A 16,118-nucleotide genomic window follows, 5' to 3' on the forward strand; every position below is an offset into this window, starting at 1 on the left:
ATATCTACGAAAAATAGCCTTTCTTATGGAAGTTATGCAGAATTACGGCTGTTGGTATGGATTTATCTTCGTGATTTTCGGAGCGGAAAAAAAAGAGGAGAATTCCGGGGGCTCGCGAACAACGGTACGGAGCACTGGCCGCAAACTGCAGAAGTCAAGCGGCACAGAAGGTACACAATTCGTACATCCCTACCAACTGCTGACCGGAGCCGACCCTGCTTAGCTTCCGAGATCAGACAAGCACATGCACATCCAGCCCTTTGCTTGTTGCTGAGGAAACGGGGACTGCTGAGGAAGCTATGCGATCAGTAGCAGGAAGAAGACATGGGGCCGTCGAGAGCTGTGATTGGACAGGAGGGAAATACAAACACTGCCATATATGGACAGGCAGGGGAGGGGACTCCGACCAGATATGGTAGCAAAGGTGGAAAATCAGAGCACATTAAGGGGAAATTAAGGGGAACGGGATATCAGGGTACTGAAAGCGGGAGCACGGAAGCGGGAAATTCCGGTTCCAATTCGAGGAGGCTACTGCATAGTGTGAAAGACTGGCGGTGAAACCCCACTGGAAGCGAAAAAACCCATAAGTGTAGATCGGCCCCTGGTTGTATTTTATACTGTAGTTTTAAGCTTTTATATTTTATACTGTTTTTATTCTGTACTTTGTGCAGAGAACTTTAGCTATTGGGCAGTATAGAAATACAATAAATTCATAAATATGGCTTTTTATTGGAATAAAGAGCTCTAGCTATGGCTGCCTCATAGGTCACCTGTGGCCTTGTCAGCCACAAGAACCTATAAAGCACCCAACAAGCATTTGCAGGTGTGTGAAAGATGGGACATGCCTGTGTCAATGTATGATTATGGATGTTATTTGTGCCAATTCAAAAACATCTGGAAAACCCACATTACTGCTCTAAGGCATGCCTAACTATGCCCGGGATGGCCTTGATGTTTTGTGCATAGCATATGCTTATAAGCAGTTTATGATGCTGGAAGCTGTTTGTGACAATACCATGTTTTCTGTGGTTTTCCCCTCCCATAACATTGCTATGAACAGACAAAGCATTGTTGGCTGAACGCTCTTCATTTCACTTACAGACATTCAAACTCCCCCCACCCCCACCGCCTTTAAGGATGTTAAGAATCTTTGGTTTAGACATAATTGGTGCTTGGCATTAGATAATTCAAGTGTTAAAATTACCTCAGGACTCTTTGATCTCATCTTTGATCTGGTACGGGATTTTTATCCCTTAATGCCTAGAAAAATATCTTAAGCAGTAGCTAAAATGACAGTTTCGCTTAACCATTGCTCCTGATTATTCTATCCCTGTGAAAACAGCCACAGCGGCTGGTGAAACAATTTACAAAAACCTTAAGACCATTCATGACCCTTAGAATGTGGCTGATTAATGAAGCCTACACACATTTTCCCTCTGGTGCTTGGCTTCTTCATCTTTTCAGCCAAGATGGGCTCAATCAGGGGTATAAAGGCAGTCCAAGGTAGAGGACAGCCACGGCGCAACCTCATTATAGCCCAACGGTAATGCACACATTACAACAAACTAGTCAAATAGTTCTATTACTCTTATTAATTAACATGGTCATTATAATATTACGATGCTCTCATTTATACATTAAGGTGATATCCCATTACATTTTGTGTCAAGCAATATAATAACTTTTTGGGGACACATCTGCAACCTAAGAGCACAATCCAGCAAATTAGGTACAACTTGGTGGGACCGACATCTGAGTTAAACATCCATAGGATTGCATTCTTAAGGCCCATCAAAATCAACGGGATTTCTACTTGTAGCTAACTCCCACTTCATTGTTTTCAGTGGGACTCCTTAACGTTTGCTAGATTATTGCCATTTTGTGCAATCTGTGAAAAACTATGCATGCTTTATGTTATGTTGAATTGAAATCCTGTTGGGTGAAATCCAGCTGGCTTCACTCCATTGAGGAAAGGCTTCTCTGAGCGGAATGAGCCAATTTCCCCCCTCCACTCCAAAGCAGATGGGGGGGTACTATTGCAGAAGTGGAAGTGCACTCACACAACGCTCAATTTATTTAGTTAGGACTTGAAACATTCATAACTGTGCGCTGGATTATGGCTTAATACTGCAGTTCAAATTTCATTGAAGTCATTAACAAACCCCCAATGAATACAGTGTTTGTAGATTGCATAATAAATTTATGCATTCAAAATCGGAGTAATTTCCATCCATTTAACAGTTTTCTATGTTAAAATACAAATATACATACATTCGTTGAAAACATATACTGTTAACTCACTCTCTCTCTCTTTTATATATAGCCATAAAAAGGGTTTTAAAAAGGAACAGAAAAGGGCATATTTAAAATACATACAATAACTGAATGTACATTCTTCAGAGGTTTATTTATATTCCAATAGTGTATAAACATTTGCCAGTTCTCCATAAACTGTGACATAACCTTGTTTCTTTCCTGTCTGAATTTAATTATCATAGATAATTTGCTCCCGATCATAACATTCCAAACTTCTGAAAGTCATCTATCCGTTCTCTGCTTCTGCTTGCTTTGCAACATTTTTGCGGTTAACATCTCTGCACCACCAATGTCCTTTGTTTTATATTGCGACATCTTACATGATTCAGATATCAGCCATGGTTTGTATGGAGGTGTAATTCCAGTTATATTTTTAAAAATTCCCAAACCATCCTGTCAAAAGCTTTGAATTGGGGGAAAGGCCATAGCTCAGTGGCGAAGCACCTGCTTTGCCTGCAGAAAGTTCTGTGTTCAATCCATGGCATCTCCAGGTAGAGCTGGAAAAACTCCTGCCTGAGACCCTGGAGAGCTGCTGTCAGTCAGTGTTGACAGTACTGAACTAGATGGACCAATGATCTGACTTGGCATAAGACAGCTTCCTATGTTACTAATACAGTATTTCCACCATATACCCATGAATCCTAGATCAAGGACTTGACAATGCCTACATCTACCATTCAGAGAGCAATGCTATGGCCGCTAGTCAGCGGCTAGATGGCCATAGTATATCTGGTTTTCTAGGAACTGACCTTGGAGCCCGCAGTGGAGAGGGTGGAAATGCTGGTACGACACATCCTATGTGTCATACGGCAGCCTCCTACCCCGCTCCCTCCCCCCTCTCGCAGCTAGACAGCCGATATCGGCTGTCTAGCCAAAAATGCAGGGCAGGAGAAGCATGGAGGGAATGATCCCCTCCGTGCTTCTCCTGGCCTGCATTGAATAGGCGGTCACCTCCGAGTTTGAAGGTGGCCGCCGATCCCCACAGGATTCTGCCCTCAGAGAATTATACACTTTCTTTTATTTTCACTGCTGTATATTATGAAGCTAATATTTTATTTTTAAAATTCCATCATTGCCACACTGATTGATAAAGGCACTCCACACACATATATATTTCCATTCTTTGTGACAAAACATGGTGATTTCCAACAGAATATCACCAAGGAACAAAAATATTAACACCATCACTCAAGTACAAAAGCAACCCACACATATTACAAATCACCAGAAGGCAGACATTTTAATTCAAGTGCTTCTGCCCACTCTCCCCTGCAGCACACTGTTCTGGTGTTGTGGTTGTTAAAAATAAAAGAAAACTCTAAAAGAGTTTACATTTGATTTAGGTGTCAGATGCCTGTGCCATTCATTTCAAACAGTTTTTTGCAGAATGATGAGTAACCAAAATGTCCCACTAAATGAGAAAAGAGAAACTGAACTCCAACCTTGCATCCTTATAATTTGGCATCCTACAATAAAAAAATAAAATGGATTAATTTTAAAACCAAGCTGTTCTAAATACCAAAACACCCAAACTGACACGTTTCTTTTGATTTACAATTGCAGCTCCACACCCATTTTCCCCATTTCCCTAATCAAACTTTCTTCCATGGAAGGAACTCTTTGTGTTTCTCCTTAATGGAGCAATGCTCTTTCCAACCCACCCAAGTTATTCCTTTTAATAGTTTATTAGCATTTCTTCACAGCCATGTCAAATTAATATGAGCAGTTGCTAGCCAGAGTCAATAGAACAATAGAACATGATTTTCTCAACTGGGGAGTTCTTCTCTAGAGTGAAGTCTACCTCAACATTTCTCAAGCATATTCTTTTGTTGCAGATCTGTCTGATTCACTTGTGTATTCTAATTTTAGAGCAACCAGTATTTAAATATAGCCATTATGCTGAAATTTGAATGAGCTCCCTAGTGAGGTTCGCCTGGCACCTACATTGTATTCCTTTCGGCGCCAGGTGAAGACCTTTTTATTTTCCCAGGCATTTTAGCATTTTAGCTTTCTAAATTTTTAGCTTTGCTGTTTTAAATCTGTATTTTAAACTCCTGCACTGCTGCTAGATTTTATTGTGGTTGTATTGTTATATTGTGGTTTTAATGTTCTATATATTTTAAATTGTTTTATTGTGTGTTGTTTGGTTTTAATTTTTGTGAACCACCCAGAGAGCTTCGGCTATTGGGTGGTATAGAAATGAAATAAATAAAATAAAATAAATTTGTTTTATATATTAGTAGAAGTGGTGTGCTAGTAAGAATAATTGTCCTCCACTGCAGGACAATCAAGGGACCAGGAACTGGTGAGAGATAGTGGAAGAGACAAGAGGTGCTCAGTTAGCAAACAGTACTGACTGAGACACTTCCTAACTCCATTACTGCCTCCTGTCGGTCACTGGTAAGGTGGGAATTGCTGCCCCACTTGATCTCTGTTCTGCCCCAACTGGGCATTGTATTATTTGTCATATTGCCTCATAACCTCTGCATTTAGAACTGCTTTGGTTTCCCTTTTTTAGGTTTATCAGCAACTGGTCAGGCCTTACTGTCTGCTGCTATGCATTGGTTGTTCCCAGAAAGAACTTCTAGCCCTATTTGCACTAGTAGTTTGTCTGCAGTAGAAGCGAGTCTCCCGCTGGCCTGGTTCTCCACTGCTGTCCTGAGTCACGGCCTAGTTTTGCATTGTCTTTTCACTTCATCCATACCATTTCTTTTATTTCAACCTGTTTGAGCTTCCATTCATCCTTCATCTACAGTTAAGTATTGATCCTCAGCATTTATTAGTTGTTTGCTCTTCCAGTTCTGTTGTCAGAAAAAGTTGAAAATTGATTTACATGCAAGTGTGGATTGGATGTGAGTTTAGCTGCTTTGTGTTGTGGCCAGAACAATCGCCCAGCAGAGCCAGCCAGTGGCTCCTACTAACAAATTTCTTCGCTGGAGGCAGCTGAACTGAGGGCTTATTTTGTTGACCAAGGGGGGGTTGGGAATCATAGACCAAAACCTTTTCATATCTGAACCAGTCACATAGAAATGCAATTTTGTGTAAAATATGCAACATCTTACATGCCATAATTTAATTATACCTCAGTAGCAATAGCTCTTATTTGCCTTCTTATAGACCCAGTTCAGATGTAATGATCAACCATGGATTGTTTAGCCCAGTGCTGGGGATTTTGTATGTCCAAACCTGACCAAGTTCATTGACTATAGTTTGTTTGGGACCATGAAACCAGGATTGTAAACCAGAGTTTAAAGTTGGTTTGTGAATCTCAGCTTGTGTTAACTCTGGTGTGTCATTACATTTGAACTTAGTATCCTAGTTCAATGTTAGTTTGTTTTGTCGCTCCACCCTTCTGCTTGTCTGGCTATGCAAAGGAAGAGTGGCTCAAAAAATGAAACTGCTGATGTGGCTAAGAGAGCCTTGCTGGTGCTTCTCTCTCCTTACCCTGCCTGGCAACAGATTTCTTTCCCTGTCTGCTTCCGCACTAACAAGTTCTCCCTGTCCAGCTCAGATGCTTAGCTCTACAGCAGGCTTACAAGAGATTTTTTCTTAAAGAGAGCACAGGTGCTTTTACCCATATCTAATAAAGCATATATGTTAAAAACACACGCACACATTTTCTCTAAGAATCCAAGTTATGGCCAGTTCCTGTTATTCTGTTTGCATACCAGTTTTAGTACTTAAAAACAGCAACCTATGTCTATTGAAAGAGTGGCCACAGCGGGAAGGACTTTGGGAGGGTTCAGAGGAAAGGGTTAACAAAGAGGGCAAGCAACTCTAGGAGGGGAATGTCTAGATATGGGCAAGGGAAGGAAGCTTTGGGATGTTTTTTTTTGTTCAGAAGTGAAAAGATCTTTGAAAGGAGATCTTTGAAAGGAGGGCATTCTGGTTCCCCACACAGTTTCTGCAGCCAGCCAATGGTAAAAGAACTGTTGATGCAATTATACCTTTCCTTTCCTTGGGTAACACAATGGGGTTTTTGGTATGGCAGCCAAGTGTTCACCGAGAAGTTGGTGGGACAGCAAACCAACATTAGGAAAAACAAACTGTGGGTTGTTTGATGTGTTTGCACCAGATATTCTTTCTTTCATTCATTCATTCCATTTCTACACCACCCAATAGCCAAAGCTCACTTAGAAGTTCACATGATAAAACATAATATAAAACCTTTACTATACAAAAAATAAAAATAGTTTGAAATGGTTAAATACAAATAACAATAAAACTACCAGGGCTTGATTAAAAAAAAACCCTAATATTTAAAAGGGCCATCATACACTGTCAAATGCCTGGTAATAGGGGAAAGTCTTAACCTGGTACTGAAAGGATGACAGTTTGGGCACCAGGTGGACCTCAGATTCCACAGTTTGTTGGGGCACCACTGAGAAGGCCCCTCTCCCTTGTTCTGTCTTGTTTCACCATCCATTAAAATAACCTATGTCTGAATCAGGCCATTGTGTATGCTGACTATAATATGGACTTTTCTGTCATTGTGACAGAGGGGAAATCCTTTTCTCTCATCACGCATGGTGAATAGTTAAATGCTGATTGTGAAACCAAACTGTTCTACCAAATCTCACAGAAGAGTTTTGCCTGGGCACAAAACCACTGATGAAAGAAATTTCAAAAAACAAAATCTTTGGCCAGAGACAACATAACATAAAATTCTTCATTATTCCAAAAGGAGTTTAAAAAATTGATCTGTCTTGAAAGGGGTGCTTTTTTTGTTCTGTTTTTGTAACCTGATTTCTGAACACTGGATGATTTCCAGCAGAATATATGTACAGTCTAGAGATGAAAGGATCCACCTATGTCTGGCCCATGTCATTGTTCTATTATAAGCCTGTTGTATTTTGTTTTCTTGGGGGGGGGGGTTAAAAACACACACACACACATTCACATTTAAATCGTACATATTTACCCCCCAAATAGGTGTTTCTGTATGCCAAAATACATTCCCCCTAAATTATACATTTTTTGTCTGCATTTCTGACCTGAGAACTGCATCACAAAATTCAGAAACATGTGCAGTTTGAAAGATAACTGTTTTCCAGTCTACATATTCATGTGAATTAGGTTGGTTCACTTAAAAAGGTGTACTAAACTAACTTCTCCAGCATCATACCTAGTATAGTCTCTATTGAAAAGTATTGTGTTTGTGTTAATGATGGATGATATTAAAGTTCAAACTGTGCTGGTTAATCTGCAGTGAGTTATTCCAACTTGTATGAGCCATCAGCTGAAACTGCGGTCAACAAATGATGAACTTTTGTAAACCTACCCTTCCAAACACACTTTTGTTCTCCAGCCAAATCTTATTCTTGGCACAGATAAAGGCAACAGTCAAACTTCCAAGCTGAAACCCACTTTTAACCAATGGTCAGTTCTGATATTCAGCTTTTATGTATAAGGTTATTTGAGCATCTCCTTTCTATTCCGCTATTTCTGGAACTGTTCAGTGTTCTGCTTAGAACCAATATGCCATTCAACTGTCAGCAGGTGTTTCTGCTGAATACATCAGCAGGAGTTTTATGATCTAGCTCCCTTGTGAATACAAAAAAAACAAAAACAAAATTTGAATGCATCATGATGACTGGCAGCCATAGAACACTGGGAGAATCATTCTGACCAGACAAAGGATCGCTTCTCAAAGAAAAGTCTACAAAAGAAGACTGTATAAGTGATGGCTGGGAAGGTGCCTCATCACAGCTCTCTTCTAACTCTAGTCCTATAGATTTTGGCCTTTACAAAACAGACCACATTACCCCTTACTCTTGTGTACTATGTTTAACCAGCCTTGTTGATGCAAGCTTGTTAGATTAGCTATCTGTTTGCAATGTTGTGCCTAGTCCTTCATGTGGAATATCAGGCCCTGCCGTGTAGCAGGATGATGCGATCTGCTTTAGGCAGCATGTAACCTATGCATGATAATGTAAATGCTTGTGTTTGAATTATAAAATGGTATCTAGGTAAGTTAGAGTTAATGGAATGTGGGGTGTGTGTGAAAGAGGGGAGCAGCTTGTGAGTGACCAAATTCTAAGGAGTTCAAATGGAGAGAAGTTTAATGGTTAGATAGGGTTTAGGGATTCAGTGAATGTACGTCTAGTGAGTGGGTTTGGGGTGAAGGATTTAGAAGGCATAGGTAGGTAGGACTAAGTATAGGATGATTAAAAGCTAATATATATAAAACTCTTCTTGTGTTTAATAAAACTTTATTTGTTGTAATATATATATATGTGTGTGTGTGTGTGTGTGTGTACACATGTTGCTTTAATTCACCAGTCCATACCGCAGGAAATAAAGCCAGACTGCTCACTTGAGGGAATGATATTAAAAGCAAAACTGAAGTATTTTGGCCGCATAATGAGAAGACAGGATACCCTGGAGAAGATGCTGATACTAGGGAAAGTGGAAGGCAAAAGGGAGAGGGGTCAACCAAGGGCAAGATGGATGGATGATATTCTGGAGGTGACGGACTTGACCTTGGGGGAGCTGGGGGTGGCGACGGCTGACAGGAAGCTCTCGCGTGGGCTGGTCCATGAAGTCACAAAGAGTTGGAAGCGACTGAATGAATAAACAACAAAAACCAAATAGAAAAAGTCTATTTTCCTATTACTCCTTCTGTATTGGTTAAAGGAAACCATTTAACCTATTGGGTGTCTCCTTGACACGAAGTAAAAGGGCTGAAGCTTCGAGATTCAGTGAGGACAACTGGCTAAAGCTGAGGCAGATGTCCTGGTTGGTTTGTTTTTCAGTTTCAACAGATGGAAACTGGAGGGGGAATAACCCAGAGCAGGAAGGTCACACAGCCCTATGGTCAGAAGGCAGATAGATGAAGGCAGGAATTGGGATCTAAATAGTGCTGCAAGACCTTTTAAAGTGTTGGCCATTGCAGAGGGTAGATGGACTTTGGACTTTGGGAACTCTGAAGTATGAATAATATATTTTGGATTGTCTTGATGTTTTGTGCATGGCACAGGTTTACAAGAGTGAGGCAAGAATGAGTTCCTGTAAGAAGAGCTTGATCTAAAATAATACGCTTGACTATAGTCAAGACATGTACTCTACTGTTCTGGACAAATAATTGAGACCAAATTTTTCAGAAGAAGTGATTAATCTTCTGTGTCTAGGGCTGAATCTACACATAGCAGTTTTACCGTTATCATTCTGCAATAATAACTATTTGTGTACATGACACCGATAGTTATCATTGCAGTATGATAACGGTAAAACCGCTATGTGTAGATTCAGCCTAGGTGAAATCTGCAAGTAATGGATTTCAGGGGGAAGAGGGGTTTCCAGATCATGTCAGCATTCAAAGTGGCTTACCAACAGTTCCAGCTTGCTGAATGACTCCCACATCACCTTGTCAAAACTTTCTAAATGCATGCGTGCATTCATTCATAGCCCAGCTCTCAGTCTTACCTACTAAAAGGTATGGCTGCTGAATTCCAGATGTTTGGAGACTCCAAACATTAAGACCTAGGAAACCATGTAATTGTGAACTATCACTGTTTTCACCAAAATGCCATGTCATATAGGCCATTGTCCCTACATTTGGCTGCAGCCATCTGTGATGTATCCATGGAAGGGAGAAAAATGGGTAATTATGGGAGGAAGGAGTCTGTCAAACCTCTGCAGGTGACTGAACTATCCAGTTAGGCAGAAGTAATTAGGCAGCAGGAGAACCAAATAAATCTCTGCATTAGTTGGAAGGCAGATAATTACTTTTGGAACCTGCAGTGTATCTTTATTTTTAACCATCAGCTTCAAAGCAAAAATAAAGCAAATTCCTAGTTAGAAAGAAGGCATAATGTCATTTTTCAGTGATGACTTTGAGATCATTAGATGATGGGAGAGGCAGAGAATTTTTATAGCTTGCTAATTATGTTATAAAGCTAATCTACAGTTTTCCCTTTCCCAAATTCAATTATAAGGACAAGCAGCTATGGCTAATTGGTGAGTAGGCATATCATAGCAATTATGGAGGGAATGTTTAAATCAATGGAATATTTCCCACCCTTTTTGCTAATGACAGGAATTTTGGTGTAGTTAAAAGAGCAGACTTTTATGTACTGTTAAGCATTGAAGAACATAAGAGCCATGCTGGATCAGACCAAAGTTCTATCTGGTCCAGCATTCCATTCCTACAGTGGCCAACCTGATGCCTATGGGAAGTCCGTAAACAAGACATGAGTGTGATAGCACCCTCCTGCTCATGTTCCCCAGCAACTGGTATTCAGAGGCATACTGCCTTTGATATGGGAAGAAATATATAGCCATCATGACTACCAACCATTAGTAGCCTTCTCTTCCATGAATTTATCTAATCCCCTTTTAAAGCCATCCAAATTGGTGGCCATCACTATGTCTTGTGGAAGTGAATTCCATAGTTTCACCATGCGCTGTGCAAAGAAGTCCTTCCCTTTATCTGTCCTGAACCTCCTACCATTCAGCTTCATGGAATGACCCTGAGTTCTAGTATAATAAGAGATGGAGAAAACCTTCCCTTTATCTACTTTCTCCGTACCAAATATAATTTGGGGAGTGTGGTCTGTGGGAATGTTCTGGAGGGGCAAAAATGGCTTCTTCTTGCAGATGCCCACCCTTGTTATAGGGGACTTCCTCTAGCCCCTTGATAATTTGGGTTGCCCTTTTCTGCACTTTTACCAGCTCTGTTGCTGCTCCATCAAATGTTTACTATTCGCTACACCCCTCCATCTTGACCAAACAAACTTTAGTAGCCAGGGCTGTGCAGCAATGTAAGGCAGGTTGCCTTAGGTGGTGCAATTTAGAGGGTTAGTTGATGGCAGGATGTCTGAACGGTACAGCTAGACTTTTTTAAAGTGTTTGCTGCAGCATGGGGAAGGCTAACCATTTGTGCTTCACTTTGAGCAGGAATTATATGTTTTTGGAAGCCAACACCAGATTCCCAACTATCTGTTTACCTCTGATGTGCAAAGTTGCAGTGGGGAGTGACATTTGCAGGGGAGAAGTGTTCCATATGCTCCTGCCTGACTGTTAAGGTCATCTTTGGAGGCATTTATTTATTTATTATTTTAAATATTTTATTTATTTTGAAATTATTTATTTTATAAATAAATAACAATTATAAATAATATATAAATAATATATTTTTTATTTATTTTCTCTGGGTACCACCACTCAGAGGTGGCTACCAGGGAAAGGGCCTTTGTAGTGGCCTCCTTTCTGTAGAATGCCCTTCTCAGGGAGATCTACCTGGAATCCTCACTATATACATTTAGAGGCCAGGCTGAATCTTTCCAGCAGACATGTAATCTTTAATCTGTTGCTTGATTGTTAGTTTTATTGCTGGATTTAAATTTTTTAAATGTTTTTGGTGTATTATAGGATTGGTTGTTATTTTATTGTTGGTTTGGGCTTTTATGATCGCAAACCGCCCTGAGAATTTATCAGTTGGGCTACATGTGGATTCAATAAATAAATAAGAGAAAGTGGGCCTCAGGGAAAGTGCTTAATCCATTCTACCCATATGCTGATTTTCCTCTGCAACCCCTCCTACCAGGTTTCTGATTTTCAGTCTCATTACCTCTGGGACCAAAACTGCTAACTGAGTCATCAGACTGATCTAGCTATCAAACATAAAATGAGGAATGACCCATTTCCACAGTTCCCAATGCAGAAATTGTCTGCTGTATCCTGGAATATTAGACAATTGTATTACTTGTGCAATACCCCTTTAAGTACAACTACTTCTCCAGATTCCCAGGCTGAACTGAACAGATATCCCATGCATCACAGGGAGCACAAACAGTCTCCGTTAGGTTGCCCAGCCATGAATGCACGTAGAAGCTCAATGCACTTCAGATATGGTAGGCATCTGTATTATATTCCTTCCAAAGAAGGGAAGGTCTATGAGCCATCCTGGTACAAGCATATGCACAGCCATTTTGCCAGCAAGGCACTAGCCCTTTTCCTGCTTGTCATGTAGGTTTTTATTCACAGATATCAAGTTTCCACTGAACTACATAGATGGAATGCTATCGTGTTAGTTGTGATGTACTGGTGTTATGTCAAAGTGCTGGTGTTAACATTCAAAGCCCTTAACGGCTTGGGGCCAGGTTACCTGAAGGATCGCCTCCTCCCATATGTGCCTGCCCGGACCTTAAGCTCATCGTCAGCGGCCCTTCTCCGTGAGCCCCTGCCAGAGGAAGTGAGGCGGGTGGCTACTAGGAGGAGGGCTTTTTCTGCTGTGGCACCCCGGCTCTGGAATGAGCTCCTTAGTGAGGGTCGCCTGGCACCTACATTGTATTCCTTTCGGCGCCAGGTGAAGACCTTTTTATTTTAACAGGCATTTTAGCATTTTAGCTTTCTAAATCTTTAGCTTTGCTGTTTTAAATCTGTATTTTAAACTCCTGCACTGCTGCTAGGTTTTATTGTGGTTGTATTGTTATATTGTGGTTTTAATGTTCTATATATTTTAAATTGTTTTATTGTGTGTTGTTTGGTTTTAATTTTTGTGAACCGCCCAGAGAGCTTCGGCTATTGGGTGGTATAAAAATGAAATGAAATGAATGAATGAATAAATAAATTAAAAAAAAATATATACTGCCTGGGAGTAATGATGAGTTCCCGGATTCTATAAATGGGAAGGCAGAATGACATCTTTGTGTTCATTATGAATGGATGGGAAACAGGGCCAAAGCAGCAAGGGGAACCTAAGAGCCAAACTACAAGTTTAGTTACATTAGTGATGCTTTCAAAAGCTACCCATTTGTATTTTGAAGGAAAAGCAGCCATGCAGGACTCTGATCAACAGTTTGGCAGCACCACTGGGTGCAAATAGCAGCCAGAGGGGGAATTTTGGTGGGGAAACCTGTGTAGGGTCCAATCTAGATTAGGAGCATGTTCTGAACCAGGGCCCCACACCTCCTGTCCCTTCAAAATGTACAGCTTAAGCATGCTTTTTAAAAACATGTAGTGTGGCTGGACTTCAGAGTAGGCAGTTCGAGGTCACTGGGTGAATCGATGCAAAATAAATACTGATAGTCCAATACATTTAAAGTTATGTAACTGCATTAAGTATTGAGAAAATAGAAGTATATGTTATAACATGTAAAAATATGTACCAGCATTGTGTGTGTATGTGGGGGGCAGGGGCACAGGTGACATTGAAGCATGATAACTATTGATGATAATATTGGCATGATAACTATTCTGCTTCCCAATAACTTAGAGATTATGGGACTGGTTCCTGCCTAAATTATTGTGAAGGTAAGAGCGGCTGCCTTAATTTGCAAAACAAGAGACTTTTATTGACGAATAACTAATAGGTTTATTCAGAAGGTGGCTACTTTGCATTGGGACCTGTTTATGGGTGAGTATGGCATCTTGGATGAAAAAAGAGGTCCCATGGATGTGGATTTGATTTTGTAGATGCATTCTGTCTGGGGCTGACTATGAAGGCAGTTTACTGGAATAAATAAATGTGAACCTATTTCACTAGTGCTTAAAGATCTGCATTAGCAAAAGTGCTGGTTTTGACCTATATAACTCCCACTTTTGGGATGAAGCAGGTGGCTACCACGGATAGTTTTCCCTGTGTTGGCACCTTGTTTGAAGAACTCCCTCCTGAGAAGAACTTTGCCAGGTGGCAACACTAATAGTATTTAGGTGCCAGATTGAAACTAGCGATGCTGCCGAAATTCGAAATCAGTTGGCTCATAAAGCAGAGTCTAGAAGGTTCATAAATCTTGAATGTATAATAAGCCCTGACTCCGATCCAGTGAACTTAAATATTTTTGTAATTCAAACTGAGATTAATTGCAAGTTAATTTATATTTTCTGTGCCTGCGCAGTCTCCATGGCTGGCATAACTAAGCAGCCAAACTCTGCCACCTCCTCCTTGACAGTGTCAGCCACATGCCAAGTCCTGCGACAAGCAGGCATTTCTGTTCTGCTTGATCTGCCTCCACAGATGCTTCCTCTGCCTGTGGCTCCATGTTGATTTTCTATTATAAGCAAAATACATGTGACAGACAAGATCACCATATTATGCACACCGTGTTCCCATGATGCACTTTGGTGTCACAACAGGCAAACATTCAAAGACACTTCAAAATCTGGCCATAGCAGAGAACTTTTGTCTGAGTTTATAATGTTTGATTTGTAACTTGGCAAGCAAATTACAAATGGTTCAGACACCACCACAAGCCACGATTTAAACAAACCAGATTAAATAAGCCAACAACAAACCATGGGTTCTATTTCTGGTTTATAGCTGGTTAACAAACCGTGGTTTGTTTGTGGGACAGGTTCAGACACCACAACAAGCCAGATTTCAACAAACTGCACGATGACTTAGCATTATGTGTGAACTGGGACAATGTATCAAAGCTCAACCTATTTTCAAATTAAGCACTTGGTATGTGGCATCATGTCTTTTCTTTGGCTACACAATATGTGAATGATCAGTTTCCACATTTTGCATCCTGGGCAAATAGAATTTGGTTTTTTACAATTTAGCAGTTTCATTTGCTGCCCGTTGAAGTCTCATGATAAGTAATGATTATGATTATAGAGGTGCATAGGTTTTTTAAAAAGCTTTCCTGCTTTGTCGCTGGTAGTCATACAGCATTTGGCCTCATTATAAACATAAGCTGACATCTATCACTACCCAGAGCCAAGACCTTGGCAAATGCGAATGTTGTAACAAAGGGAACAGCAGGTGTTCTGCTTGCAGTCATTGCCTCCTGTCTGGATTTTACAGAGAACAGGTAGGTTTGAAAGCTGCCACTGGTTCAGTGTCAGAACTGGCTTTGCAGTTGACCTTTTCCCACTGTCAAGTGTAGTCATTAGACTTGTTAGAAAGCTTTTCAGTCAGTCTTCTCACCACTACTTATCATCTCCTGTCAATGGAATCAGCATTGCTGTGGGATAGAAGGAAGGGCTGATCGACAGGAAGAGCCTATTCTAATGACATTGATTAGATATCATTAGATTTCCTGGAAGCAAATTCTGATAGATCTAACAGGAGAACCTTTGCGATGAGAAATTTTCCTTGGGATTGTGCAGTGCCGATCAAGACCTGAACAAACAAAACTGTGAAAATGCACATATAATGACTGCACATAAAATTGTTGCAAGAAAACAAATGGTAGATTCCTGGTACAATGACACTAGCATGAAGATAATGCGGGATATCCAATCTATTTTACTGTAGCTTTACAATAGCGTCCATTGCCTTTTTTTGTGGGCTACTCCTTACAGAAGGGATGGATGCCGCAGTGAGTGAGTTTTTAGCTTTGTAATCTAGAGACTTTTTGGATCAGTTGACTTTTGCTGCTTCATTTCTTGTTTAATTTGCACAAGTAACTAAAACCCTCTTGAATGCATTTAATTTTGTCAGGTTTTCATGCCTGGTTTTCAGGCAAGAGGAAAGGTTTGTTGTTGTTGTTTATTCGGTCAGTCGCTTCCGACTCTTCATGACTTCATGGACCAGCCCACGCCAGAGCTTCCTGTTGGCCATCGCCACCCCCAGCTCCCCCAAGGTCGAGTCTGTCACCTCCAGAATATCATCCATCCATCTTGCCCATGGTCAGCCCCTCTTCCTTTTGCCTTCCACTTTCCCTAGCATCAGCATCTTCTCCAGGGTATCCTGTCTTCTCATTATGTGGCCAAGGTACTTCAGTTTTGCCTTTAATATCATTCCCTCAAGTGAGCAGTCTGGCTTTATTTCCTGGAGTATGGACTGGTTTGGTCTTCTTGCAGTCCAAGGCACTCTCAGAATTTTCCTCCAGCACCACAGTTCAAAAGCATCT

The 16,118-nt window shown here is 40.7% G+C and overlaps 1 protein-coding gene across 1 annotated transcript in view; it reads left to right on the forward strand.

The window, feature by feature from the left end:
- Window positions 1–16,118, forward strand: part of KCNH1 (potassium voltage-gated channel subfamily H member 1) — a 351,345-nt gene that overhangs the window by 232,531 nt on the left and 102,696 nt on the right. The gene's annotated exons all lie outside the window — the stretch shown is intronic.

The sequence above is a fragment of the Heloderma suspectum genome, chromosome 1 (genome assembly GCF_057233095.1).
Source record: "Heloderma suspectum isolate Gila_16-S chromosome 1, 16-S_ref, whole genome shotgun sequence".
Lineage (NCBI taxonomy): Eukaryota > Metazoa > Chordata > Lepidosauria > Squamata > Helodermatidae > Heloderma > Heloderma suspectum.